This window comes from Phocoena phocoena, chromosome 2 (genome assembly GCF_963924675.1).
Source record: "Phocoena phocoena chromosome 2, mPhoPho1.1, whole genome shotgun sequence".
NCBI lineage: Eukaryota > Metazoa > Chordata > Mammalia > Artiodactyla > Phocoenidae > Phocoena > Phocoena phocoena.
Window position 1 is genome coordinate 8,286,758 of NC_089220.1, and position 17,042 is coordinate 8,303,799.

The window sequence follows — 17,042 nt, forward strand, 5'->3', positions numbered from 1 at the left end:
TCTCCTCCTCTTCTAAGGTCACTCGTGATGGCAGAGATGCCTACAGCTCCCAGCCCCCCCCCACCATACCCCTCACACCGTTTTATCCCTAAGGTCCTGGGAGGTAGGCTCCAGGGAGATGAGGATCAAACTGTGGGCAGCAAAGTGATCACGAGCACCAGCTGCCGGGTCTGAACCCGAGTTCTGGACCTCCTGGGGGCACATTGCGAAACTGCTGGTGCCTCAGTTTCCTCTTCTGTAGGGAAGGGCTGATTCTGTTAGTATCTGTCTCATGGGTGGGGTGGAGGGTGGAATGGGTCTGCTCTGTTTTACCGAGGGAAATCTGGAAGTCAGACGAGTGAGGACATTGCATGGTTTCTCTGCATGTTAGTGAAGCCTTCCTAACCCCCAGGGCCTCGGTTTGCTCATCTGCCAGGTGGGTAGGGCCAGGCCAGCTCGCCCTGCACTGTTTGTTTTCCTGAGTGAAGGCAGAGACAGCTGGCTCTCCCTGGAGAAAAGGCTGGGAGGACGGTCTCCCTGGGTCCTGGCAGAGCTGAGGAAGTTTTGGCTGTAAATAATCTCAAGGGGCCATTCTGGGCTTTTCTGCTGCAATCTCCAACCTCCCACAGATTGCCGAGAGGCTCTTTCCAGCAAAATGGAAAAATACTTCCGACCTCTTACAGACCCATGTGCCAAACCCAGCAGGTGCCAAGCAGCTGTGGGGCCTTCAGAGCCAAGGGCTGTAAACCTCTCTGCTCAGGGGAGGCTACCGAGATATCTGGGCCCTTCTTTAACTGGCTAAATAGACAAACCGACCTTGAACCTCAGACCAGGCCCACCGTTCTCGGGTCAACTGATGGGAAAAACCCTCTGCTCTGAAACGTTTGGCCACGGAGTGAATCATGGGGTGTGACCGAATGGGTTTATCCTGGATGTCAGGGGACTAATGTTTGTGCACACATCCATTCACTACTCATTCATTTACAAATATTTTTTTAAGCACTTAGTATGCTCTAAGTGTGGGGATATTGCAGTGAAACAAACAGGCCGAGTCCCTGACCTCATGAAGTTTATATCCTAGAGGGAGGAGATTAAAACGAAATAAGCAAACAGATGGATAGACAAGATAATTCTAGACAGTAACTGATCATAAGAGTGTAATGAAAGAGTGAGAAAGAGGGTGTGATTACAGGGAACTAGTAGTGATCAGGAAAAATCTCTCCAAGAAGATGGCATGGAAGCTGAGCATTGGATGGTGAGAAGGGAGCAAAGATGAGGTCAGGGAGGGGAGCTTTGCAGGCAAGGGGGAGAGCAAGTGAACAGACCAGGAGAGAAAACCTGGCTCACAACGAAAACCATACAGAAGGTCAGCACAGTGAGGGTACAGTGTACGAGGGTGGGTGCCACGGGAGGTGATGCGTAGCCAGCAGAATGTGAAGGAAGAGGAGGCTTGCGTTAGCCGGCGTGGGTTAACACTAGCTGCAGTAACAAATGACTCCCAGAGCTCAGAGGCTTGACGATGCAATAAAGGGCTGATTCTAGCTCACTTCTTAGCTCTATGTGGGTGTAGGGGATTCTCTCTCCTTCAGTCTTTGAGGAGCCCAAGCTCCTGATGTCACGTGACTCTGTCTTCCCCCAGTGCCTAGTGCCTGGGAGCCTTCCATGGGATACATGCATCCAGCCAGTACCCAAGGGAAGAGAGAGGTGATGGGGAACTGTGTGGTGGTTTTCAGAAAGAGGCTCGGAAGGGGCATCGTTGCCTCCTGCTCGCATTTCATTGGTCAGAATTCAGATCCCTGATCTCTCCCAGACACAAGGAAGTGGGGCTGGGAAATGTCCAGCCGTGCACCAGATGTATTGGTGAAAACCAGCCAGGTTTTTCCTCAATACCAGAAAGGGTGGTGGGAAGCACTGGATCTTATAGGGCTTTGTAGATCACAGTCAGGAGTTGGTTTTATTCCAGGTGGGCTGGGAGGCTGGTAGAAGCTTATAAAGGAAAATGCATCACCTGGTTTACATCTGTGTTTTGCCTCTGACACTAAGCTACTGTGTCATGTGTGCAAACCTGAGCTATGGATCCTCCTGGACCTTCAGTTTTATCGTCTATAACATGGGGGAATTGGAATTCAGATTATTTTTAACACCCTTCTCCTCCACATCTCTTGTGGCATATATCAGTCCTCCCATGTACATACTCTATGGATTTTTGGGGACTTCAGGAAACTAAGACGATGTCTACCAATACTGAGGGGTGGAGCTCCTTCCAGGACAGTCCTGGCGTCCGGAATAGAAAGTGAACAGGATGGAAAGGCCACAGAAAACCTTTCCAGTCCTCTGGTGGCCAGCCCTGGTAGCTGAGCATGGCCCAATTCCTGGTCCTTCCCATCTTCCAAGTATTATACTGATACAGAATGTCCCTCATTGCGTTTCCTACCTCCTGGGTTATTGACATACACACACAAGTTGAATGAATCGTCTTCTTCCCAGAAGCCCCTTCCAATTCCTCTCCTGGACCCAGTTCCTACACATCCTACCAGATTCCACTCAACACCTCCTTCTACTGCTTACTCCTGTCCACCGTCACTTCTCACTTCTCTGAAATCCAACACACTTAGGGTGGATATTATTTAATCAGTGGCCTGTTCATTTATTTACTATTCTTTCATTTTTAAAGGCTCATGTCTGTGGAGTGCTTTTTATGAGCTGTTGATTTCAATTTTTTTTTAGAATTTTTTTTTCTAAATTCATTCATTTGGTTTTTCTTTTCTTCTTTTGGCCGAGTTGGGTCTTCGTTGCCGCACATGGGCTTTCTCTGGTTGCGGTGAGTGGGGGCTACTCTTCATTGTGGTGCGCGAGCTTCTCATTGTCATGGCTTCTCTTGTTGTGGAGCACGAGCTCTAGGCACACGGGCTCCGTAGTTGTGGCGTGAGGGCTCAGTAGTTGTGGTGCGCAGGCTCAGTAGTTGTGGCGCACGGACTTAGTTGCTCTGCAACATGTGGGATCTTCCCAGACCAGGGCTCCAACCCATGTCCCCTGCATTGGCAGGTGGATTCTTAACCAGGGTGCCACCAGGGAAGCCCTCAATATTTTATTTAAAAGCATAGCCTGCCTTATGAGGTAGGTAGCTATCACATTAGTCTAGGCTGCAGAAACAAATCAATCCTGATGCCTCAGTGGCTTAAGCAAAGGAGGTTTATTTCTTGTTCACATCACAGGCCAGTTGGGTCCTTTTGCAAGCTCTGACTTGGGGACCCAGACCTGTTTCGTCTTGTGGGTCCACCGTCTAGTTGTTTCACGATCTCCTTGGTTCATCCAGTCAGTATGGGGGCCTGGGGCCTGGAGAGTAAGAAGAAAGAGAAAAGGCTTATTTGTGGGAGACCCTATGAGCTAGGCATGCAAGTGGCATACATCACTTCCTCCCACATCCCGTTGGCCAGAATATGGTCACGTGGTCTCATCCAGCTGCAAAGGAGGCTGGGAAACAGAGTTTAACAATATGTCTGCAGAGAGGTGAAAATTGATATCGGCGAGCACTAGCAGTATCGGCCCCAGTAAGATTATTTTAGACATGAGCAAACAAGGACTCAAGTGAGGTGAAATGAATCACCCACAGCCCCTGGGCTAGGAAGTGGGGTGCCGGGGAACCTGAGCTTAGATGTCAAAACACAGCAAAGTGTTCATCGTAACATGTTAACTGAAAATGGCAGGAAATAAAAAGTATGCAATTTGATCCCACTTATATTACTTATTTACACACACACACACACAAGTCCACATACAGAAAACAGACTGGAAAAAGATACACCAAAGTATCATTGGGTTATATCTGGGTTATATTTCATTGCTTGGACTATAAACTTTTCTTTATATTTTTTACCATAAGAAAATAATTGCCATTACTTTTTAAAAGTAGTTGATTAATTTTTCTTAAATGTTCTATTTCCATAAAGCATATCATAAGAACAAAACAGTTGCATGTGACAATAGTATTCTTACTAGCGGTAGTAATTTCTTACATCTGTGATTCCACCTCCTTATAGCTTTCAAAGTACTCTTGCATATTTCATTTGTCGTTTTGTTTATTCACTCAGTGAGCTCCCACTCACTTTCCACCAGGTCCTGGTGAGGCTCTGGATGGCACAGAAGGGACATAGACCCAGGAGTCATCAGTTGAGCCGGCATTCATGCAATTGATAAGTACAGGAATAAAGTCACGGGTGGGTTTAGTGATTGCCTGACGGGTGGGCCCCAGATCATACGGAAGCCTGCATGCTGCACCTTGGGGTTTGGTCAGTTTCCTGTTGGCACTGGGGGGCCCAGAAGCAGGGATCTTGGGCCATCAACCTAGACTGCAGAGCTCACTGCTGTGAATACAGGTTGCGGCCTGGTGAACATGGAGCCGAAGCCCAGGGCATCCCAGGAGTCCGGGGATAAGAGTCTGATCTGAGACCAGACCCATGCCCAAGCCAGGGCTCTTTCTAGAGCATTTCTTAGCCATCAGATGGCTTGGTGGCAGAATGTTCCCTCTGTGCTTTCCTCAGACACGGCTGAGCCTAGAGCCCTGTGAGTCCTTATATGCGACTTTGAAGCTGGCCACAAAGTCTGCAGGCAAACATATTGTTGGGATTTATTGTTTGTGTATCTAGAATCTGGGGAGCATAAACAAGGCCATGTCTGCCCCCCACTCTTAGGAGTGGGTCAGGCTGTCCTGTGCCAGACCTGTCCGCCTGGACTTTCTGTGATCGGGCATGGTGCACACACACCCCCCAAACACATACACACACACGCTCACTCACTCACTCACTTCTTCTCTGTCTGATCAGATCCCTGCCCCAAATGCAGAGCTGCCTTTTTTACCCACTTCTCGGCATTCTTGATGGCAGAGAGCCTTACGTTTTCGCTGAAACCAATTTAGATGCGAGAAAGAAAAACAAAAGAACGTGGAACAGATAGCTGTATTTCCAAACTTTTTTTTTTCTGTAAGCAGTGGAGAATTTTTTTGAACAGAATCTTACATGGACAAAGTTGCTCAGGTTAAATCCAGGTGGGGCCCAGGCCCTGGTCACCGGGCAGTAGCCCCCTCAGCCCCCGGTGTTGTCTGAGAAATCCTGGAAAAGCAGAGGCGAGAATGGCCAAGCGCTGACCAGGGTCAGGAGTGCCAGCCTCCAGTGCCCTGCATGGCTGCTCCCTGAGACTCTCGGGGAGACCACAGAAGGGATGCTCTGGACCTGAAGACTCTGCCCTGACCCTCTCAGGGCCTCAGCTTCCCATCTGTAAAAACAGGATGCTCACGTATGTAAAGACGCCTGGGACCAAAGGATCCCTGCTCCCCGCCTTCCCCATTGTGAAGGTCAGTGGTATCTGAGTTGATTTCTAGCACCATGATTCCATGGGGGAAGCCCTTTGTGGATAAAATACAGAACTTGGAAAAAGTAAACCATATTTGGGAAAACTGAGGGACCTCCCAGAAGAACTGCTGAGGCTCCCCTTACTCATTGCCTTGTAATCCTTCCTTCAAGGCGAATTTAAGGCATTGTGTACTTTTTATCCTCAAAGCCATTTTGGAAACTTGGGACAGATCCTGGCAAGAAGGGAATTTTGAATTTGCAGGCAACTGTGCTAACTCTTTCAAATCCACAGTTGTCATTTTCAAAGATTCGGTGGCAATATAGCCGAAGGGACCTTCCACTTTACAGGTGGGAAAACTGAAACCACACAGGTAGGAGGATCGGGTTAGAGGACAAGCCAGTGGGGGAACCCAGTATTCCTGACTTTGTATCACTGCAGGTGGCTTAAGAGCAAGGTTTTCAAAGTATAAAAGACCCTGCACAGAATCCCAGCTCAGACAACTAAAAGTCCTTCGATGGTGGGCAAGTTACTTAAAATCCCCGAACCTTAGTTTTCTCCTTTGGAAAATGGGGTCGTTCCTAGTTCACAAGGATGATGTTGGGATTAAATAAGATGGGTGTCAAATGCTTAGCCTAGCACCAGGAACAAGGAAAGTGCTGGAAAAATGTTACTCCGCTATGATTGCCCTCATTTCCTGGGGAAGGAAACTGAAGCTCAGAGAGCTTCAGCCTCTGCCTGTGTGTGACTCCAGAGCCTGTGGCCCTAACCAGCACACCACGCGGCTCGGGCAGAGGGAGAAAAACCGTGCACCCCAAATACCTTTCAATGTGTCCCTATAACCACCACACCACGCGGCTCGGGCAGAGGGAGAAAAACCATGCACCTCAAATTCCTTTCAATGAGAGCATTTTATGTCTTAGAAAGAAACTCCAGGGCTAAGCCTGCTTGGGATAGAAGCGGAGCCTTCAGGGGCCTGTGTGAGGGCAGAAACATCCTGCCTGCGACTGGGCAGAGGACGCTGGTGAGTCTGATGTGTGTAGGTGTTGAGAAGAAGGAGGTGAGATTGAGAGAGGAAGGGAAGAGCCCGAATCCGGGCAGAGGGAAATGAACCCCTTGGCCACGCATGCCTTCGATCGCTAAACTCACAAAATGTGGCCCCAGAGGCATTCTTGGACTTCACGAGCAGGACCCTGAGCTCAGTATCAAGCCAGCATCCAGGATGCAGAAGTGCAGAGCTGGAGACAAAAGCTCGAGGAAGCAGGTCTTGGAGAAGTCTCGAAAACCACTTTGTGGGTGGCAGGTTGGGGTGTGGAGGGGAAGGACCCTCCGGAGACTCAGAGACCCTAAATTAGGAGTTTGGATTAAATGTCTCCAAATCCCTGAGAGGCAAGGAGGCCCAGATGACCCTTAGGTTCTGTGTGTATGTCAGTTTAATTAGTTTTCCATGAACCCGGAGAAAGCCTGAGAATTTTGCTCCTTCCATTCAGATTCGTGAAGCTCCCTTGGCTGTGTCCGGCATCCTGGGGTCCTCTCAGTTCGAGCTCTGAGTCCCAGGACCAATCCTCCCAAGCTTTAAACACCCCATCCTCTCGGCCTCTGGCAGAGCCTGAGCCTCCTGGACCACCCAGGACCACCCACTTCCGACAGATGCTTTGGACATTCCTAGTCTGACCCCGTCTCCCACCCGCCCCTCCCGTCCACCCCTCCCTCTGAGCCCTCCAGAGCTCAGAGTCAGTCCTGAGTTCTGCAAATTTCACCTCGTACTAATTCAAGCGCAGGCTATCCGGGACACTGCTTCCCTTGCAGTCTTCTCCAGAGGCTGATATGTTTTCCACAATCTCAGGATCTGGGAATAGCAGTCAACACTGCTGCTCTTCATTCCACTGCCAAGCTGTCTCCTCCCTCTTCAAAGCCCCCAGCTCCTTTGAAGTGCGTTGTCCGTCTTCACGACCCTTGCCCCTTCTCCTGGCTCTCTTTTCGTGACTTTCTCATCATCCCCCTTAGTCACCAGTAATGTTAGTACTGACTCACTACTCTTCCTCCATCACCATGCCCTTCACCGTTCTTGGCATGTGCACATCCTTCTGTCCTGGAAGATGGATTCTTGTTCAAATGATTTTTTGAGGAGTCCGACCAAGAAAAGGGGCGTGAGGATAGGGCAGCTGGAAAAGCTAAGCGATGAAGTAGACTCTGCTGGAGACCAGCTTTTTGCCTAACCCCACGGGGAGCTCTGGAGTATTAACAATACCACAGAGCTCACTGCATCTCCAGGGAGCCCCCTCTGTGCCCGCCGCCTCGTCTGCTGTTGGCTGACATCTGCAGAGAGCCGGGAGCGTGGCCTCCTGGAACCTGAGTAGCAGTCACAGCATCATCCAACCCCAAACAACCGCCTGATCTCAAAGGACAGCCAGGGCTTCCCTGGTGGTGCAGTGGTTGAGAATCTGCCTGCCAATGCAGTGGGACACGGGTTCGAGCCCTGGTCTGGGAGGATCCCACATGCCGCGGAGCAACTAAGTCCGTGAGCCACAACTACTGAGCCTGCGCGTCTGGAGCCTGTGCTCCGCAACAAGAAAGGCCGCAATAGTGAGAGGTCAGCACACTGCGATGAAGAGTGGCCCCCACCTGCCACAACTAGAGAAAGCCCTCGCACAGAAACGAAGACCCAACACAGCCCTAAATAAATAAATAAATAAAATTTTAAAAAAAGGACAGCCAATGATCTCTTCGGCCACCCAGCTCAGCCATCCATTGGCAATCATTTTTTAAAAATTTTTTGGAGTATAGTTGATTTACAATGTTGTGTTATTTTCTGTTGTATAGCGAAGTGAATCAGTTATACATATACATATATCCACTCTTTTTTAGATTCTTTTCCCATGTAGAGTATTATATTTCCCATTACAGAGTATTCAGAAGAGTTCCCTGTGCTGTACAGTAGGTCCTTATTAGTTATCTACTTTTTTTTTTTTTTGCGGCACGCGGGCCTCTCACTGTTGTGGCCTCTCTCGTTGCAGAGCACAGGCTCCGGACGCGCAGGCTCAGCGGCCATGGCTCACGAGTCCAGCCGCTCCGCGGCATGTGGGATCCTCCCGGACTGGGGCACGAACCCGTGTCCCCTGCATCGGCAGGCGGACTCTCAAACGCTGCACCACCAGGGAAGCCCTAGTTATCTACTTTATATATAGTAGTGTGTATATGTCAACCCCAATCTCCCAATTTATCCCTCCCCACACCCCGCTTTCCCCTCTGGTAACCATAAGTTTTTCTATGTCACAATCGTTTTTGTTTTTTTTTAAAATTTATTTATTATTTATTTATTTATTTTTGGCTGCGTTTGGTCTTCGTTGTTGTGCGTGGGCTTCCTCTAGTTGCGGTGAGTCGGGGGCTACTCTCCTTTGTGGCGCATGTGCTTCTCATTGCGGTGGCTTCTCTTGTTGCGGAGCACAGGCTCTAGGCACGTGGGCTTCAGTAGTTGTGGCACGTGGGCTCTAGAGCGCAGGCTCAGTAGTTGCGGCACACGGGCTTAGTTGCTCCGAGGCATGTGGGATCTTCCTGAACCAGGGATCGAACCTGTGTCCCCTGCATTGGCAGGCAGGCTATTAACCACTGTGCCACCAGGGAAGTCCCTCTAGGTCTCAATCTTGATTTGAAGCTTCCCACTTTCTGACCACCAACTCCTATTCTTCCAATTCACTTCCTTCCAAAACTTCTCTTTTCCAACTCTCTGCTTAGCCCTCCACCTGCACCTGTAAGTTGATTATAGCCAGGAAAAACGAAGCAACGGAGCTGGATGTTTATATGTCAGATTTAAAAGCACAGATCTCTAGAGGCAATGAACACATTCAGTATATCCATCTCTACTTTCCTAGAGATTCCACCTCCATTTTCCTAGTTTACCACTTCTTCCCTCTCTACATCTTCCACCTTGCTTTCTTCCCTTCCTCTTGGCTGATGACCTTGTCTCCTATTTTATAGAGACAGTCAATCTATTTAGATGGAGGCATCCCATCACCAAGTCACAGCCCCTCAGCACCGCTCTCCACATGCTCCATATGGAAGATACGTCTGTTTCCATCACTAGACTCAGGATTTCTCTCCCTCTCACCCTCTCAAGGTCTTCCCTTCTGTAATTAACCTTTCTCTTTTCCCCATCGCCAATGACACCCTTTCTGATGGGCAGCCCAACTATGTCCTAAGGGCAGCCTTTGAAACGCCTCTGATGGCACCTGCACCTCCACACACCACCCCGTTCTTCTGCTTCCTTCCCAGCACCACAAAGGTTTGTCTATTTTTAAAATTTTATTTTATTGAAGTATAGTTGATTTACAGTGTTGTGTTAATTTTTGCTGTACAGCAAAGTGATTCAGTTATACCTATATATGTACATATATATACTCTTTTCCATTATGGTTTATCACAGGATATTGAATATAGTTCCCTGTGCTATACAGTAGGATCTTGTTGTTTATCCATCCTATATATACTAGTCTGCATCTGTTAATCCCAAACTCCCACTCCACCCCTCCCCCACCCCCTTGGCAACCACAAGTCTCTTATTTATGTCTGTTAGTCTGTTTCTGTTTCGTAGATAAGTGCATTTGTGTCATTTTTTTCTTAATTTTTATTTTATGTTGGTGTATAGTTGATTTACCATGTTGTGTTATTTTCTGTCGTACAGCAAAGTGATTCAGCTATACATATACATGTATCTATTCTTCGTCAAATTCTTTTCCCATTTACGTTATTACAGAATATTGAGTAGAGTTCCCTGTGCTATACAGTAGTTCCTTGTTGATTATCTATTTTATATATAGTAGTGTTTATATGTGAATCCCAAACTCCTAATTTATCCCTCCCCACCTTTCCCCTCTGGTAACCCATAAGTTTGTTTTCTAAGTCTGTGAGTCTGTTTCCATCTTGCAAATAAGTTCATTTGTATCATTTTTTAGAATCCACATATAAGTGATATCGGATGGTACTTGTCTTTGTCTGACTTCGTTTAGTATGATCATCTCTAGGTCCACCAACGTTGCTGCAAATGGCATTTTTCATTCTTTTTTGTGGTTGGGTAGAGTAGTATTCCATTGTATTTAGGTACCACATCTCCTTCATCCATTCATCTGTCGATGGACACTTAGGTTGCTTCCATGAAGTGTGGTCTTGACTTGTTATCTCCACTTTCTCATCTTCTCCTCCAGCCTTTCTAAGCTGGCTCTCATGCTCACGAATCCCCATGAGATGGCTCTAGGTAACCAACGCCTTCCATTGTGCCAAAGCTCAGTCCTTCGTCCTCCTCTCCCTCAACCTCCTGCTGTCATTGGATGAAACTGGTCACCTCGGCCTCCTGAGACTCTCCCCTCCCTAGGCTCCCACCTTGCAGGCTGATACCTTTCTGCTGCATCTTCCTCCTTACCAACCACCCCCCACCCCAGTGCCAGAGTGCCCCAGGGCCAGCCCTCAGCCTTCCTCCGCTCTCTGCCCATACTCCACAGCCGAGTGCACGCAGCCCATGGCTCCTCCAGTCATTATATGCTGACTCCAAAGTCCCCGTCTCCATCCCACATGTCTCCAGAGTCTTCCTCTCTCCATGCCAATGGACCCTCTCCACCTACATGAGTAACAGACCCCTCTAACCTAACAGGACGAGATTGAACAGTTGGCTCTCGCCCCTACTTCACAGTCTGCCTCTTCTTGAATCTTCCCCAACACAGGAAATTGCATCACTTGTTGCCTGGTGGCTAGATCAGAAACCCAGAGGTTGCCCTTGATTCCCCTCTTTTCCTCAGACCCTTCTTCCAAACTGCCAGTTAGTTTTTCCTGGGAGCTCCACCCCCGCCTCAGCCCCTCATTCCTCCAGCTGAGCCCAGGTCACCGCCAGCTCTCACGTGGCCCCCAGAGAGCTCCTGATGGCCTCCCTCCTTCGCTCTCCCCAGGAGCCGAGTGATCTCATTAAGGCCAGATATTGCCATTGAGGGTTGCTGATGTCAGATCACGTCATGGCCGGTCTAATGCCCCTGCGGTGGCCTCCCGTTCCCCTTCAGATGGAGGCAAGATTCTTTATGGGGGCGGCACCCCTGTTCGCGCTGGTCTCACGCCTCTGCCTGCTTCACACCACCCCTCTAAGCTCCAGCCACCAGCCGCGCAGACCTGCTTTCTGCCCCTCATCCTGTGATGCTCTCCAGGCCTCTCAGGATCATTTCACTCATCCTTCAGTTTCGAATGTTTTGCCTGGATCTTTTTCAAAAGGTTTTTTAAAAAACTTTTATACAATTTTAAAAGATTACTTTCTACTTACAGTTATTACAAAATATTGGCTATATTCTCCGTGTTGTACAATACATCCTAAGCCTGTCTTACACCCAATAGTTTGTGCCTCCCACTTCCCTGCCCCTATAATGCCCCCCTCCCGCACTGGTAACCACTAGTTTGTTCTCTGTATCTGTGAGTTTGCTTCCTTCTTTGTTATATAGTTTGTCGTATTTTGAGATTCCACATATAAGTGAGGGCATACGGTATTTGTCTTTCTCTGTCTGACTTATTTCACTTAGCATAATGCCCTCCAAGTCCATCCATGTTGTTGCGAATGGCAACATTTTGTTCTTTTTTGTGGCTGAGTGATTTTCCATTGTATCAATATATATGTACCACATCTTCGTCATTGACCATCTGCTGATGGACACTTAGGCTGCTTCCATATTTTGCCTGAGACCTTGGTGTTGCCTTCTCGTTGCTCAGAACTCAAAGGTCGCCTCTTCGGGGAGCCGCCCTGGCACCCCTCCGCCAGCCTCCATCACAGGCTTACCTCCTTCACAGGCTTCCTCAGTTCCTGACATCATCTCACTTACGCGTCCGCTTACGTGTTACCACGTGGCCCCGCAAGAACGTGAGCTCCTTGAGGGCCGGGTTCCACTTGAATCACCCATGGCCTGTGGCCTTGTGTGTAGGAAGATGTCTGCTCATCCCAGCTGCTCAAGATTCAGACCTGCAGGTGCCCAGAGCGATGCCCGGCCCTGTGGGACGAGAGGAACAAGCCACGTTCAAGGGTTGGTGGCAGGCGTGCCACAGGCGTGCCTGCGGGGGTGGGCAGGCATGCTGGGGCAAGGCCACACCTTGCTTGTGGCGGGGCTGGCCCAGGACACCGAAGGACGGGGACACAGAGGCTGACGAAGCATGGCGTGGGGCAGGGGGCGGTTGCCAGAGGTCTCTCAGCTCTGCCAAGGTGATTTCCTTCAGAGCCACAGAAGAGGAGGGGGCCACGCAGAGCAGGAGGAGACGCACCCTGTAAAACTCAGGCCCCTGCACCCATCCGAGGCTAAAAACACCCACCTGGCTGCACACCCAGGACCCCACCCAACGACGTTTCAGAAGAGGGACATTAGACCTGGGAGGCACTGGCCAGCTAGTCCGTGGCTGTCCATCAGATGCAGCCACTGGGTTCAACGAACTGAACACTTTTGGACCTTATGGACCTCCACCTACAGTGTCTGCAGCTCAGCAGGGAGCAAAATGGGGCTGGTTGGTTGAAGAGCTGGGCAGGAACCCAGCAGACCTGCCTCACAGTCGTGGCCCATCTGTACCTGGGGTTGGATCTCAGGCTCCCCGGGCTAGGCTCTCTGCCCTGGATAGGGCTCTCTGAGGGGCAGGGGCAGAAGTGAGATGGGGACAGGCATGTAAGAAGGCACGGGAGACACTTCATCTGGGGTTGGATGGAGATTGGACCTTAGCTGAATCACCGAGCAAGATTTTGAACTTCTTTAAGCCTCAGTTTTATCATCTGTAGGATGGGCTCAGTCACTCTAGGATTGGCCAAAGGGCAGATGAAGCTTGGGCTTAAGACACCCACAGAGCTGGGCATCCTATCAAAGTGGATGGATGGTTTGATATTTCAAATACTGATGCACAGCGGTCAGCTCAGGCGGCTGAGACTTTTTGATATTTTAAAATAAAATGAAAGTTAACCTTCCGGTTAAATCATAGCACTTGACTTGACACATAACAGGTGCCCAATACACGTTGTTGCTTCCCTCTGTCCTGGCTTCTCAGAGGTGAAGTGGGAAGAGGCTACAGAAAGCTTTCACCAAATGGACCCTTTGGTGAGGGGTCCTCTGACACTTTTCTGGAGGACAAAAGCCACATCCTCTGCGTCCTGCATCCCTGGAAATCCCATGTATGGTTGTCGGTGTGGAGTTCCAGCTCTGAAGAAAGTGCTTGCTCTGGGGATGGGGCCACCTTTCCATTGTGAACTGGGCACTGAGTCAGTGAGCAGATGACCGGGCACCCTGCCAGGTGTCAGCATCGAGGGCGGGACATATGATGGGGCGATGGGGAGTCCTGGTGGGATGGGGCAAGTGCCACTTTAGATGAGGTGACATTTGAGGAGGTCCCCGAAGGACGGGAGGGAACAAGACGTCCAGGTCCCTGGGGGAGCAGCTTTACAGAAGGAAGGGCAGTGTGAGGGCTTAGCATGGGCAGGGCCTAGGATGCCCAGAGCACACAGGGAAGGACTGAGCAGATCAAAGTGAGCCGGGAGAGCCAAGGGCGAGGAGATGGAGGGTCTTGGAGGGCCGTGAGGCCAGGGAAGCTACTCGCGTTGTCTTTTATTCTAGGTGGGATGGGAGGGGACCCCTGGAGCATTCTGAGCTGCGGAGAGACAGATCTAACTTAACCTCTCAACAGATGACTCTGGCTGCTGTGTTAATCATAGATGAGGGGGCAAGGGTGAATGACCAAGAACAGTTATGAGTGTTCTGCAACGATGCAGGACAGAGATGGTGGTGGCTTGAGTTGGAGGCTCACCAGATCTATGCGGATTGCCCGCCGTAATCAAAGGTAAAGTTGGCCAATATTCCCTGCTGACACCGCAGTGGAGCTAACATAGCAGATATCTTCCGGGCACTGATGGGGCAGGTGCTTTTCGTGCCAGCTTACCCAATAAAACAGCTAACATTTATTCAATGTCTTCTATGTACCTGCCAGGCACTGCTAGCTTGAATAGAACAGGGCTCAGAACCAGAGATGCTGGCGGGAGACTTCATTTCACACATTACTGAGTGTCCCTTACTAAGGAGATTCCAAGGGTCAGGGAGAAGCTAAGGACACGTGTGGCTAGTGAAGTTCAGCAGAATTGAGGCGACATGAAGCAGGCAGTGACCTGAGGCTCCAGGATGAAGCAGCATGGGCCGCCCATATGTCAGCAGCACCTTAGTTCCCTCCCTTCCCCTCCCTGCAGGGATGGAGCTCTGTGGAGTGGAACAAACTATAGACCTTGCCTGTCAAAGGATTCCAACCAGCCAGGGAGAGACACACACTTTCTGGGAAGTCTCTTTCGAGCATAGGTAATAGAAAATCCAACAGAAACAGACTCAAGTGAGAAGGAATTTCAGAGTCTAACATAGCTGAAGAATCCAGGAGTATGTCTAGCTTCAGGAGATGCTTAACCAAGGCCCATAGGATATCACCAGAATGCCAGGACCCTGTGAAACAGGATGGGGAAGAATGGATCCCCAAGAGGTTATTGCTGGAAGTAGAGAGATGGGTGCTGGGCAGCCACAAGCCATCCAAGAGACTCTGCAACAGCCAGATGGAGACCAAGCCAAGCTATGAAATGTTATCTGAGAGGAACATTGAGGATGGAGAGGTTGATTCCAACTGGGGTGACCAGCAAGTGTCACAGGAAAGGTGGTGAGCTGAGAGTTAAAGGAGCGTTTCCATAACGCCATTCGCAGCAACATGGATGGACCTAGAGATGATCACACTAAATGAAGTGAGTCAAGGAGAGAAAGACAAATACCATACGCTATTGCTTACATGTGGAATCGAAAACATGACACAAATGAACCTTATCTAGGAGACAGAAACAGACTCACAGACATAGAGAACAGACTTGTGGTCGCCAAGGGGGAGGGGGAATGGACGAGGGATGGACTGGGAGATGCAAACCATTCTATACAGAATGAATAAACAACGAGGTCCTAGTGTATAACACAGGGAACTATGTTCAATATCCTGTGATAAACCATAATGGAAAAAATATGAAAAAGAACGCATACATGTGTATAACTGAATCACCTTGTTCCACAGCAGAAATTAACACAATATTGTAAATCAACCATACTTCAATAAAATAAATCAAAAAAAAATAAAGGAGCATTTCGAAGAGGTATAACGTGCAGGAAGAAAGTCATCCAAGATGGGGGCATGGCATGAGCGTGACGTGGGAGTCGATCTTCGGTGTGGGGAGTAGGAAAGCGAGTGGCTGGACCATCGGGAATTTAGGAGACAAGGGAAGAAATGGGTTGGGGCTGGATTGTAAAGGGCCCTTCGTGTCAGCTTGAGGAATCCAGACTTCCTTTTCTAAGCAATGGAGAGGAATTAGAGCTTTGAGGGCAGGGAGGCAATGTGTTCTGTGCTTTAGAAAGATTGCTGGGTGGCAGCGCGCAGAGGGGACAGGAGAGGAGGTGAGGCCGGCAGAGAGCACAGTTAGAGGAGCTTACTGTGGGTCTGAACTGGGTAGAAATCTTGGCAAGGGGGAGGGAGGTGGGTTTGATGAAACTGAGAAGTTAGACCAGATGCGATGGAGGGGCTGGTTAAATGTGGGAGCTGTGTAGTAGGGAACTGATGGCTCATCCAATATCCATTCTCTTCTTTCTTGCCAACAGAAGCTCAGTTTTGTTCAGGGCAGCAATGTGCCTTGTGATTGCGCGCCTTCCCAGGTATCTGGCAGTGGGAGGTGCAAGGCAACTAGTTGTGTAACCCAGTTGTGCCAAAGCGACATAAACAGAAGTCTATCAGACAAAGCTATTGTTTCCCACATAAAAAGGAACAAACTCAGGTGACACGAGCCTTTGCCCTGCATCATCTTTGCCTTGACATGTCCTGCTTGGAATGTAGCTGCAATGCTTGGAAGTAGAGTAGCATTTTTGTGACCATGAGGATGAGAGCTTCCAGGTAAAGATGGTGGAGCAGCAGGCTACAAGGGATCTGGGTTCCAGATGACTTCCTTAAGCAGGTGCCCCAGCCCCAGACTGCCTGCCCCGAGATGTCATGCTACACTATACAAACAGACACCTTCTTAGTTAAGCCACTGTCGTTTGAATTATGACACATACAGCTCAAGCAAATCTTAGGAGATACAGTGGGGATGAAGGCAATGTTAGAAATGACTTTGGAAATTCGAAGAACAGGTGGAGATTGATGCCATTAGCTGAGATTGAGAACAGGTTTGGAAGGATCAGCGTGGCAGGAAAAGAGCCTGCCATCCAGAGTCAGACTGGCCGGAGGACAAGTGGGAAATCCTTTAGCCTGCTCAGCCTCGAGTTACCCATCTGTGAAATGGGATTTTAAAGTCTAATTTTTCAAGAAGACCAGAAACAACAGATCCATCACGTAAAGCATCTGATACCCGCTTTGGGTTCCCAGTAACTTATGGATTTGATTTTGGAGTGTCAGGAAAGAGGAAGCCAGCCTTGCTGGGGATTCAAAGTAGAGAAGTTAGTACAAGAAGGTCACTGAGAACTGTGGCCTCCTTTGTGTCCCAGCCCAAAGGCCCCTCAGCTTCCCAAGGGATGAGGACGCCCCCGAACCAGTGGTGAGGCCAGCAAGGGCTCCGGAGGGGTGAGCCAGCCGGGTGGGGGGCTACTGACTGCACTCCTCTTCTCATCCAGCACGAGTACATTGTGGGTGATGTACACACCAGACACAGAGATGACTAAATA